The following is a 14113-nucleotide window of genomic DNA, read 5'->3' on the forward strand; positions in this document are numbered from 1 at the left end:
GCCCAGATGTCTGGAGCCAGAAACAGGGTCGGTCCCAGAGCTAGATTGTTTCTGTCTGTCCCAAAGCTGTGTAGCTTCAGTAGTCCACACTCTTGCCAGTGCAGACTGGAGCCTGAGCGAACCTGAGCAATGATGGCTCCCTTACCAGCTCAGGCTGTGAGAGCGCTCCCGGGCAGGAGGACCCTTCAGCTCTGACGGGGATGGTGCCCAGAAGTCTGAAGCTGAAAAACAGGGTCTGTCCCAGAAGCTGTGTTGCTTCTGCAGTCTGTCCTCTCCCCAGCAAGGAGCGGAGCCTGGGCTTACCGGAGCGAAGATGGCTCCCTTACTAGCTCAGGCTGTGAGAGCGCTCCCGGGCAGATACCTCCATCTTTTTTTTTTTTTTTTTTTTTTTTTTTTTTTTTTTTTGAATTAGTTTTAAATTTTTGTGTACATGAGCTTCTATATATGCATATGCCACATGTGTGGTATATGTTCGTACCTGTAAAGGTTAGATGAGGATACTGGGCTCCTTGGATCTGGCATTATAGGCAGTTGGGCACTGTATGGGAGCTAGAAATGGAACTTAGATCCTCTGAAAGAATAGGAAGAGGTTCTTGGCTGCTGAGCCATCTCTTCAAGCCAGAGTTGATTGTTGTTGTTTGTTTGCTTGCTTGTTAGTCCTAACATGTATATCTAAGGAACATAAACAAGAATCACTACTGTCCTCAGTGTAGAGAAGAGCATAGTGAACATATTCTCTAAGCCAGGAAGGGAGAAGTTGACCCATCTACCTGATCTCAGAACAGAAGCCCTCACCCTATCACAACATTGCAACCGAGTCTTACCCACCCTGGCTTTACTGACAGGGTTTGCAAATCCAGAGAGTGTTTCTTGCTGCAGGATTTCTCTGAGAAATGAAGACAAAGGACAGTTTAGGTAGTGTGGGTGGGTGGGTGGTGGGAGGAGGGAGGAGAAGCTGTTAATTTTGGATCTGTAATTCAGACTGCTCATTAAATGGCAGCGATGTCACTGCGCCCTTATCTTCTCCATTCACCTTCTGAACTAGAAAGATCTCCTTCCTGTGGGATCTCTCCTTCCGATCCTTATAAGCCCAGGAATGGTGGGGCTTTTCCTGACTCACCCTGACCTGTAAGTCTCCTGTCTCACATGGTCTCCCCAAAGCATGTGTTCAACCTTTAGAAGAGAGGTTCACAAAGTAGGGGAATTTTCCAGGAATTGCTTTTTAATCCAAGCATTCCCACAGGGGTTAAGTTGTTAGAACTTCACTGGTACCTTGCCATCCAGGGGCCTTGTTTCTGTTTCCTGGTCACTTGGATGATCTCAGCAGTAACAACTAGTAGTTCCTAGCCCCCTAAACACTAAATTCCTCTTCATCTATGTGTGTCCTAGTTCTGAACACATTGAAAATCAAGCACAGCCAAAATAAAACCCCAAAAAATCACTATTACATTTAGGGATATGTCTATCTATATATATGAAAGATTATTATATTTTCTGTGTGCTAAGCATGTTTAAGTGGCCCTGGACAACCACACCGGTGTCACATGACAGCTGTTATGATATGTATACTCAGGCCATGCCCAGATACTGAGTCAGAATGCCTGGGGATGGCCCCATCAGTAAGAACCTTAATAAAACTTGTGGGGGATTCTGCTGTACCTCAAGTTTGTGAGCCCTGGTCTCACTATTGGACATTACTGCTTACATTTTATAATGAAGGTCTCCAAATTCTTAAGAAATGGAGTGAACGGCCCACAGTGAATATCAGTAACACCCAGATGGGAACACAGTCTAAGATTTTGCTTTCCTATTGGTGAATACTTAGCATGGCAGAGAAACAAGGAGACAAACAGCTATTTCTATGGAAACAACAAGAGGGTTTCAGTTATTCAGAAAGTAAACATTCACCAAACATGAGATGCGTGCCAGTCACTATGCATCAAATGGCTGTGTCTTCTCAAATTCTTACATCCAAATTACAATCTCCAAAGTATTGGCATGGGGGGGTGGGGTGTCGTAGGAGGTGGTTAGGGCAGCAGCCAGAGATTTCATAAATGGGGTGAGTGCCCTTATAACAAAAGACCCTAGAAAGATTCCTTGCCCACTCCTTTCATCTTGTGTGGGCAAGATGACGTCGCTGACTATGAATCAAGAAACATCTGCATTTTGATCCACACATGGGATCTTGATCTTGGACTTCCAGCCTCCAGAACATTAGGCAAAATACATTTGGTTGATATCAGTTTGGGAGATCTGCTATAGTCGTCCCAAAAGATTTAAGGACCATGCGTAGATATGTCCTCTCAGTGAGTGCTTGTCGTAGGCTAGGCCAGGTAAGCATTCGGAAATCAGTAAGCTCCAAAGAAGAAAGTGAATCCTGCTTAGTCTTTCTCTAAACCCCTCACAGCTTCCTCGGGGCGCATGTGCACATTCAGCAAATCTGTGTTTCCTTGTGGCAGAAAGAACAGGAAACCAAGGGTGGGTGCATACACATCAGCAAATGAGATGACTCTGCTCCAGGGCTGAGAGTCACCTCTACAGCTCACCAGACACCACAGATTGCTTGTCCTCCCCACCCCCTCAAAAAACACCAGCTTTCCCTTTTCTCCTCCTGAAACAGGGAAAACAAGTTCTTACCAAATTGGACATGTTGAGTCTCTTTCTTTTAATACCTTTCCAGGGAAGCAAGGCCCTCGGTAGGTTGTGATGCCAGGAGCAAGATTGCCAATTGGAAGCTTAGCAATATTCAATGAGGATTATCTTAATGCTATGAATGCCTTCAGCCAGCTCCCCGCACAGAACGTGTACACGCCCTCGAAACTGGCTTAGGATTACCAGCTACCATCCAAATCGATGGCTGAGTTGATTTGCAAGCTCTGTGTGGTGACACGTCATTAAAAAGTGTGTGAAGGCGGGCAGCTGAAGGTGAAAGACTGGCATCTGTTTGTATGTTGTCTATAATTTCCCAGCTAGCATAATGTACTCTCTATTTGTTAAATATTTTGCTATTTTCATTTAAAGGCAGGGTTTTTTTTTTTTTTTACTCCTTGATTTATAGATTCAAAGAGATATAAGGTAGAAACTCTGAGAATATTCGTTGACATAAATGTACAAAATTGTGCTTAAATCTAAAGGCAATCTGTCACTCCCTAGTTGAAAACCTGTGACTGGTTCTCTGCTGCTTTGAGAATGGAGTTCAGAGGTAGCCTGGTTTAGGAAGCACTTTATGGCCAGCCATGCTCCAGTCCTAGTGTCTGATGCTCCTACACGTCTCTTCCCAGGTTTGGCAGTACCCAAGCAATGCTCAGAAGGTCCCCGATCTTCCCACACTTCATCCCTCTGCAACCTTTAGGCTCTCAGCCTAAAATCCCCCCAGGTTAACCAACTTCCTCTCATCCCCAAAACCTTTGCCAACTCACCACTTCTTTGGGACATATTCCTTGACTTCCTCGGAGTGCTCTCAAAAGCTGACCCTGATGACATCACTTCTCGCATGGTTCACAGTGGTCTACTTACTTATGTGTCACCTCCAAAGATACAAGCTTCACTGAGGCCCACCACAGTGCTAGGCAAATAGTAGGTACTCGAAGCATCATTGCTGGATGAATGAGCGATGACCTCATTGTGTTTGTTTATTGTGCTTTAGGGATCGAAGTGGGGATCTTGTGCATTCTAGGCAAGGGTTATACCACCGAACTAACAGCCTTTTATTTTTACCCTAGTTTGAGATGGTCTCATGAAGTCACTCACACTGCCCCCACACATGAAATCCTCGTGCCTCTGTTATTCCTAGTAGCTTATAGACATAGGTCACATATACCCAATATTTATATTCCTTGAGGGCTCTGGATAGAACCCCAGAGATGAGAAATGTATGATTATTCTCAGCCAATACTCTTGAAAAGCTGGTTCTACACCCATGGACTCTTATGGCCCAACAGGATCAGAGCATCTCAAAGTTACCAAACCCTAGTCCAAAACTTTATTTAGATGAGCCCATTTTCACTATCTAGATAAACCCAGTGATATTCACCAGCCTAGAGATGCCTGAGATTAGTAATGAGGTTAGACCAAATTCTAGAATTTGTTCCAGGCTGGAACTGTCTAAAAGCTCAGTTTGATTCAGAGCTTCCTATTATAAGGCTATATGTTCTGTATACCTGGAGATATTAAATCTGGAGATATTACAGGAACCCCCAAGGCAAATGTGAGCTGATGAAATTGGGTAGCTGTGGTGGTTAGTGTTGATTTTCAATGACAGGCCTTGGACTTTCCTAGGTGACAAGCCTTTAGGCACCTATGGGGAATCATTAAGATTAGGTTAGCCTCTGGACACGCCCTAAAGGAGGGCAACACCACTCCCTGAGCTTGGGTCCTGAACTCCATTAAAAAAAAGTGACCCCCTAAGGCTGGGGAAATGTCACTGAAGAGGCAGAAAGAATGTGAGAGCCACCAGACAGGGAGCAATGCTGTGAAATGCTTTCTTCCAGACATTGCGCGGCCATTATACTCACAGCAGCTATGGTTACCAAGGCCAAGCCAAGATCAGTCAACACTGTAAGGGACAGCACCAATGGGACTCGGTGGGTTACAGGACAGAGGCAGGGGGAGAGATCAGGAAGTTGGGAGAACACATTGGAGGTGCCTAGGGGTAGCGACAGGGTGGGGGGGAGGAATGGGGTGGATAAGATAAAGACACAATGTTTCACATATTAAATGCCCAAAGACTACAATAACCGGGGTTTTAAAAATACATGGAGGAGGCAAGCTGAGCTTGAGCAGCTGTTGTTCTCTGCTTCCTGACTATGAATGCAGTCCACAGATCCTGCCACCAGGACCTTGACACCATGACAGACTAGACCTTCACGCTGAAATCCTAAATATGCCCTTTCCCCCCCTTAAACTGCTTTTGTAAGGATATTTTATAACAGCAGTGAAAAAAATGACTAACATGGCTGTGGAAGATGGTCCCCTAATACTGGCCATCAATATAATTCTCCAGGGACTGTCGGTAAGCCCATCTTAGACTCTAATATAAAGCAAGCCTTCAAGACAAAGCCGTTCACAGTTGACCACATTCAATGTATTATTTAAAATAGTTCTATTAGTTACCACTGAATAAACACCAAACATTTTCCCCTAACTGAGGTCTTTTTCTGAGGCTCCGTCTTCAGAGGTGACAGAGATGTGAGCAGGCTATCACAGACCACGGAATGAAAAGTTCCGTGGTTTCCAGCTATTCCCAGAAACATCTGAAAGATCTGACACTTCATTCACAATGAAAGCTGAGACTGAGAGACACCAGTCACTTACCATGAAGCATGCCCCTAAGGTCCTCACACACAGTTCTAGCCTGGCCTAGTGACAAAACCAGTCTAGCCGCCATATGCTCTGGAATTTGTTGTGCGTCTTTATAAAACTTTTCTAGAGGGCTAAGGAGACGGCCTAGATGGCTCAGCCAGTAAAGTGCTTCCTCTGGAAACATAAGGACCTTGAGTGTTGATCCCCAGAAACCACATGAATGTACATGTGCAGGTCCTATGCATGCTGCCACAGGCTCTGTCACCTCATATGGGCATCAGTCCCCTTCCACATCTTGAAGTCAGAGGTCAACGTTCCTAAACCAGTCTTTTGAGATTAAAAGACTAAGCGGGATTCAGTTTCTTCTCTGTAGCTTACTGAGTAATGAGAGCTGCTTACTCTACCTGATCTGACTTCAGAATGTTTACCTGGCCCAGCCTATGACAAGCATTAAATGAGGAAACGTATCTATGTGTCGTAATTTAAAATCTTTGGAGCCTACTATAACAGATCTCCCAAACTGGTGTCTTATAATCAGCCAAACGTATCTTGCCTGCAGCTCTGGAGGCTGGAGGTACAAGATCAAGGCACTGGCGGATCCCACGTGTGGATCAGAAAGTAGCTGATTCTTGATCCATAGTCTAGAAAACGCTGTTGCCTTGGATATGGCCAACTCTTCTAGCTCTTACAATCCATCTTCACCTTCTTCCACATAGATCTCTGAACATGAGGGGAAGGGTGTGATACAGACATCCTATTTAGGAATGAGTGCTCCAAAGTCTCTCACTCTTTGTGTTTGTTGTCCTGTTTAGGATCTCTGTGCTAATTACCATCTACTGTAAGAAGTAGCTTCTCTGATGAGGGTTCAATGATGCACTATGCATGGGCGTAGCAATATGTCATTAGGAGTAGTTTTATAACTATGCTCATTTACCAGAATAATAGCAATAGAGTTCATCTAAAGCCTATGGCCTATCTATTTACCCTCAGGTTTTTGGCCTCATTAACTGTATTAATTGTAATTAATAAAAGTTAATGCAATGAATTGCATTAACAGTGTTGGGTATGGTTTCCATCAAGCCTAACCAAAAACTGGCTGGTTACTTCCATAGTATTGATGCCACTATTGCACCAGTGAATATGTCTTTTGGGCAGGTACAGGTCACTGTTGTAGCTTACAGAGTTCATAACTGAATGATATTAATGATTACATTTCCCCTCTTGTAGCATGTACAGTACCTTCCAGCACTACCAATGCTAGTCACTAAGATGCTTCTAGTTGAACACCAGCTCAATTTCTTCATGTTTAGGACAAGTATGTGGTGTCTTTGGCAATAGAGTCTTTGCATCAGTTGTGAAGTGCAACCAATAGCATTGGCAATGGCTTGTAGCATTTGGGGACATCTATGGGACCCCTTAGGCCAATGACTCAAAAAGATGTAACCCATTCCTGTTACCAAGGATTTTATTTGGTAGTATATGATATCTATCATATTGAGACACTGTCTCCCCCCATTAAATGATGACTACATTTAAATTGCATTTATATTCATAAATATATATATATATATATATATCCACATATCTATAAAAATCTTTCTCCTTCACCATACCTAAGAGCAGTCATGTCCTTTCCTTTCCATTTTTTTTCATTCACACTCTTAATCTAACCCAAAGATAAAACCACAGATAGAAGAGTCAGACCAAACAGAACAAATATTTTTCAGACTTGAAGCTCAAAAGTAATTTACAGACAAAATTTGGGCATTATAAACAAAAAGACAATTCTGTTCACTTCTGTGGGAGTCTCTATTTTTAATGTAAGAACAAATGGATTTTTATCCAAATGTATTGTATCAACTAACCATGATTTACTGTTCTGGCATATCGCTATTTTCCTGGACAGGGTTTCCTGAGGTAGCCCAGGTTGGCCTTTGCCTCTCAGCCCTTCTGCCCCAGCCTGCTGAGTGATGAGATAGTAGTGCGTGCATGCCATAGCCAGCCACTTCTTCTTCATTCTCTCCTTTTCTGTCCCAGGCTTATGTCCCTTTCTTCTTGCTATAAATTAACCTGAAGCTACTGTTACAGTTCCAAGGACTGAACTCTACGGTCTGAACCAAAATTAAAGCCTGGGATCAAAGCTGCTATAGATGCTACTGGTTGCAATAGCATGCCCTTTTCGTATTACAGCTACATCACACTGGATGCAAAAAGGTCAAGAGCACAGACCGAGTCGGTCTGAATCCTGGATTCCCTTTGTAGACGCTGGAGCACACATAACCTCTCTAGGACTTTATTTCCTCATCTGTAAAATGAGGTTTAGGATTCTTAGCTCAGAACCTGGCAAAATAATGATAACTGCTGCTGTTTATTCTAGCACACAGCCAACCGCACCCCTATTAAACGTCTACAGAGTGCCGCAGTGCCCAAGACCATGGAAGCCTCTTGGCAGCCACTTTGTGGACTGACAGTCATGCAAAGGCCATACGAATAACAGCTTTGGTAAAAGTCAGGAGTTAGGCTCAGTTTTAAACTGTACTTTAGATGCAGCCTGATAAATAATAAGAGGCCAGGCAAGGGGATAATGGGTAACCTTGACGGAGCACTCACCCTGTGTCACACTCTTTGAAGCATTTTATGAGCATCTTTTGTATGTAGGTACACAACAGTTCCATAGGGTGTTATTATTCCCATCCCATATATCACACATGATTGTTTAGACAGGGTCTCATATAGTCCAGGGTGACACTGAATTCCCTAGGTATCCAAGAATAAACCCGGACTCCTAATTCTCCTGTTTCTACCTCCAAAGTGCCAAAATTGTAGGAGCGTGCCACCTCCCTACCCCCCAGCTTTAGGTCTTACTCTTATTGAATAAGATGGCTAGGGTCACTTGACTCCAGAGGTACAAGGCTTGGACAAATAGAAAACGCAGATGTTGCTGCCGATATCGTTCGAGCTCTTTCTATATGGTAGTTATTGTTCCAAGCGATACCAATACTTACTAAGAAATGTGTTGCTCACGACAAGTCTGAGAAGTAGATGCTGTTGATTGCAACTTTTACGGGTGGTGTTTGGAAATGCTGAACACACAGAGCTGAGGATGGTAGGTCTGAGTATTCCAGAGTCTCCAGATGTCTAGTCCCAAGCCTTCTTAGGAATGTAATAATAGTTCAATGTAATTGGGCCATCCTTGGGGCTCAGCAGATCTTTACATCAGTTGGTCAGGTTCAGAGCAATCAGCACAGATGTTCCTGCTCCATGAGGTGGGGACAATGTAGGAGAAAAATGAAGGGGAAAGCAAGTCAATAGGACATAGTAGCAGATAATTAATGTATAATGGGCACTGCTCAGGAGCCCCTCAGAAGGGTCTAATTGATTTGACAAATGGGACTTACATTCAGGAATAGAAAAGTAATTTCATTTAAATATTAGAAAGAGAGCGCTTGTTTCTCATGTACTCTGCACTTGTCCTTGAAGACCAGACTCAGAATGGATGGATGTCTAAGACTAATCATAGTACTCAGTGTGACTCAGCCCTGTAGTTTCCCTACCTGTGTCATCAAAACTGCAAGACTGCGGTTGCCCAACAGCCTCGGCAAATTGCCAGCTTTTGCACGAATCTGTTTAGTGTATAAAAGTTAAGGCCATCTCTTGTGCTTGGTTTCAATCAAAGCATTTACTGAGTTCCTCAGAGAGGAAACAGTAAAAGGAGGAGGAGGAGGAGGAGGAGGAGGAGGAGGAGGATTCCCTGTCTTAGTGATTATTTCAGTTATATGGGCAGGCTGCTTGGATTTACCTCTCCTCCTTGCAAACACTGTAGTTAATTTTCCATGATTTAAGCTCTTGGGGGGGGTGGTTATAGTTTGTGTGCGTGTGTGTATGTGTGTGTGTTCATGTATGTACATGTGTGCACATATATGTAGAGGCAGAAGTCAACCTTATATACCATTGTCAAGAGCTATCAACCTTGTTTTTTGAGTCAGAGTCTCTGCCAAGGATCTGGAACTTGCCAAGTAGCAATGCTGGCTGGCCAGTGAGCCCTGGTCGTCTACCTCCACCACCCCAGATCTGGGATCACAAGCGTGTGGCTTCTCAGATGGACAATAAGGTCAAACTCGGGTCCTCGTGTTTGTGTGCTAAGCACCCGACTATCAGTCCAGCCCCTGTTTGGTTTGGGTTTTTTTGTTTGGTTGGTTTAATGGGGTGGTTTGGTTTGGGTTTTGTTTTGTTTGTTTCTGTTGTTTTTAGAAAAAACATGCAGCTCAGACTGACCACAAACTGACTTTGCATTAGCGTGGGCACACATTTGACTGGAACTTAGAAGCAGAGCCATTTTGCACTATTGTTGGAATGGTAAGATGCACTCTTACCTAGTTTTCTACTGTCTGTCCTCCCATGATGCCTTTAAAGTCACCTTCCTGTCTGGAGAGAAAACATGGGTGCACTTATCAGGCCAGTCTGCTGAAAATCAGGAGAAAGATTCTAACCAGAGGCGAAGATGGGCAAACCACTCTTTGTGATACAGAATGGACAGGTTCCCACGTCCCTCCAGTTACTCATTTCTTTATAAGATGCCAGTACAGACAGAGTGTCCCAAAGCCAGGTACCCTAACACAAGGTCCTTCTCTCTTAGTCTCAGGGTGAAGAATCCTGCCTCCCTTTTTCATTCCTGACTATACCAAGGACACTTCAGTCTGAGGATAGTCTCCACCGCTTGCAAATTCTCCCATTTTGGTCATAACTGTACAAACATTTACTCTCACCTACAAATACACCAAGTGAATCTATTGGTTCATTGCAGAACTATTTTTGAAGTTTCTTTTTAAGATAATTGTTTTTAATCAGAAAAACAATGTAGTTCTTTTTTAAACTAAATTCCTATGACAAGAGTCATGAGGGTGGGATGCAGCTGCAAGCCACGGAGTCTCTATTGATCAGGCCATTCCATGCGATAGGGAACTGATTGGTCAAACATAGTGCTATGTTCTTCCTTAGAGTTAATTTGGCTGAGAATGAAAAGTCTTTTGCACTTTTTTTTTTTTTAAGATCTGCTTACCAAAAAGGAAGAAAAAGAGGAGGAAGAGAAGAATTCTACATCTAGTCAGCACTTGTTGACTGCATCACCAGACTCCTTGGAAAGAATCCGTGAGGTGTATTCTATCAGTAACCTCATTTGATCCATGAGGCATCCAAGGAAGAAAGGAATAAAGTGGGTTGTGAGGCAACTGGCAGAGCTGGGACTCAGAGCAGGTCTGTAGGAGTCCACAGCCATGCTCTTGACATGGATTAGAATTGCTTCTCATTAACTTAAGGACCCCAGGTCCTCTTGAGAACATTAATAATAACTCTTTATCCTTGTCTCAGACTTAAATGGCTTTACTACAGGCCTAATGATTGCATAGGAATACCTTAAAATACACTCCTCACCTGCAAACATCCCCTGATGAGAAAATAAATCCTTCAGGTAACTTCATCTCAAAGAAAGACAGGATGCCCCACAGCCAGCCAGACCATCCTGCCGGCTGCTTTCGAATCTACTGCTAGAAAGCTGCCATTTCCTATATTCCTCCTGCTTCCTGAAGAACTCCAAAAGTTCCCAAGCACTTGCTGGAAAATCAAGTCACAGGGGCTAATTTAACATCAGGAAATAGCATATCTCTATTTAAATATTATACATACAGATGCAAATTTATACTACTCACTAAAGGAAGAGAGAGAGAGAGAAGGACAAGCCTCCGCCAGAAGGCACTGAGATCCAAGAGAGGCCCTCTTGATGTCACAGCTCTCGCTCCAGAGAACTAGAGGTCATGGGAACTCTACAGATGGATTACAAATGATTCACTTCATGGGAGAGATCTTGCGGTTACAAAAACTAAGAGCAGAAAAGAAAAATTATGTATGTGGGTCAGTGCGACCGCTTCATTAGCAAAAGCACTCGCTCCACAGCCTGACCGTCTGAATCTAAGCCCTGGACCATGTGGTAGAAGGAGGGAACTGACTCCCGGGAGTTATCTTCTGATCCCCACACCTGTGCTATCACATGCACACTTGTATCTGCACAGAGACACATAGACACACACACATGCAGAAACAGACATACACAGCAACACACAGAGGCACACATGAACATACACACACAGACACACTCACACAAACACACAGGCACACACAGACATACAGACACACACATACTACTAAATAGTATGTTTTAGATGACATACCACTAAAATGATAATTCCAAAATTACATCCAATCCAGGTGCACTTATTTTATTATTTTCGCACTGAAAGAAACTCTCTTCATCTGAGAGAAATGCTGGTTCCTTGAAAGTAATTTAGTCAGCAGCAGAAGTTAAAGGCAGTCATTCTGTGTGGTGTCCCCTGTAGATGAACCTACCTCTCTGTTCATAGGACTTACCGAAATCTCAGGAGTATCATCCAAGGAGAAGAGAGATGGGAATGTTCTCCATAAGCTGCCACCACCTAAGAAGACTCTGCTTCTGGATCAGGGCCCTGTGAGTGTGATCAGGTTCTCAAAGGTGGCCCATATGACCATCAAACATCTGGGTTTGGAGGCAAGATCTTGAGACAAGACACTGCTAAGTGACATCTACCCAAATCTGGAGAAAATTCTTAATTCAAGGAAAAGATAGAGCTCAGGGTATTCAATTTTACTCCAAAGATGTGTCTGCTATAATATAGGTTGGATGTATAATGCCCTAAATATGATTTTTTGATAGTCTTTCAAGTTGTCCTCAAACTCACAATCTAGTGCTTCAACATAGTCCACTATGCCTGATTTCCAAACACAACACTTTTAAAACAGTATTCATCCATTCACACATTCACTCTTGTGCCCATTAGTTTATTGGTACATATGTGAAGAGCTACATACCAGTCACATAGTTGGACAAGTAAGCACTTCGCTCCCCTCTGCTCTGTTTGAAAGCGTTAGACATTAATGGATGATTACAGGGCTGAGTGGCAGTTGTGAAAACCCTTTATGAAGGAGGATAGGATGACAAACTTGCTACTCACAGAAATCAAGACCATGTCCCAGAAGAAGGGGCATTAGTTAAAGCTCAAAGTCACAGAGAAAGTGAAACAGGCAAAGAGGGGAGCCAGAGAGAAAGAAGGCTGGAGGGGAAAAAAAAAACCCAGTGCCTCTGGAATACAGAGGGGATGTGTTCACACAAGCTCAGGCAGATAAAGCCAGATCATACACAGTCTTACAGGCCAGAAGAAAGCCGTGGATTTCAGCCTAAGGCCAGCAGGAAGGATGTTGGACGAGGGGAGCCAAACGATCAGATTAGCCTATGTTTAGCATGAATCGACATGTGAGTACAAGCAGTGTGAACTCCTAAGAGCCGCACAGACATTAAACAAGCATGTAGCCTGGAACTGCCTTGTAAAGGGTTGATGAATCGGTTGTGGTGCAGGGGGCCTGGAGTCTGGGAAGGATGCGGGAGTTCACCTTTTCGTTTGTTTTTTAGGAACTAAGCCGTTTGTCTGATGTGATGCCAAGGTAGTGCTTGGGAAAGCCAAAATCAAATCTCCATCTAAACCCACCCCCCCACCCCCACCCAGTCTCCCAATACTTCAAAAGAAAGGCTCCTCTAGAGACCAACCTCTCTGTGGGTGGTTAGGGACCACCTACTGGTATGAACTGAGAGCCCACCCCCAGCCCCCAATTAGTGTAAACTTTCTCTGTCCTGTTCCGGTCCCCAAATCTTCCATCCTCACTCTGGTTTTAAAATTCCAACTGCCAAAAGCACTAGGGAAGGGTAGCTCATTGGTCTTTCCCGCCTGCCTTCTCAGGGGAGCAGATGTGACTGAATTTTCTCAGGAATGGGAAGTGTCAAAGAATTCTGTGACACGCCCCCCCCCCAGTACAGAAACAGAGAGGGGCTGTGTGTGAGATGGTGACACAGAAGGAGAGGAGCGTCAAAGAACCCTAGTTTCCTTTAATCTTATTTTCTTGGGTTCCATCCGCAGTCTGCTGATGAATACACAGTGGACTTCATATGTAGACACGTGTGGACTTACGTAGCAAAAATGCTTGAATAGACTCATTGTGTATACAGGAGTTTGTAACATAAAAGAAAAAAAAAACTCAGGTTCAAGTCAAAAGTTGTGACTGGAAAAGTTACAGCACCTACCACTTAGAGTTGCTGGAAGATTCACTGAGGTAATTCGCTTGGAATCTTCTCCCTGGCACCTGGTATGTATTAAGTTATCTATAACATTTCTATTATTGTTGCGCATTTATTACCCATTTACCAATGGTGTACACTGAAAAGACCAGGCTGGCTCCATGACAGGCTTCAAATGGGCAGTTCAGAGTCCTAAATCTCTATTTCCAAGAACCTGGCAAATCCAGGCCTCAGAAGCTGCCCACCCCCTCCCCTGTACCACCCCTCCTTAGCTCCCACCATCACCTGGCCTGAGTCAAGGACAATGGGTCAGCAGCAACAGGTTCCAGTCCTTACACCCTGTAATGGTTCTGGTAGAATGTCTCTAGAAATGGAGCAAAATAAAGGTCGCCTGCCCTGGAATTCCCCTAATGTGCTTTAAATCAGGCCTGTGAGCTCACTTGGTTTTCTCTCTATCTTGGTAATGGGAGACCCCAGCACAATGGACTTCTGCAGTATAAAGCACTCTGTGTTTACGTACTATGTGAATCCAGTGTATCATTCTTTGGCAAATCATAGACCCTTACCATACGTTTCTGGTTCAAGCTTGTGTGTACATGTGTACATCATGTATGTGCAGATGGAGGGGAGGTTGTCAGGGAGATAGAGTGTATTTAA

This window comes from Mus pahari, chromosome 15 (genome assembly GCF_900095145.1).
Source record: "Mus pahari chromosome 15, PAHARI_EIJ_v1.1, whole genome shotgun sequence".
In the NCBI taxonomy this organism is placed as follows: domain Eukaryota; kingdom Metazoa; phylum Chordata; class Mammalia; order Rodentia; family Muridae; genus Mus; species Mus pahari.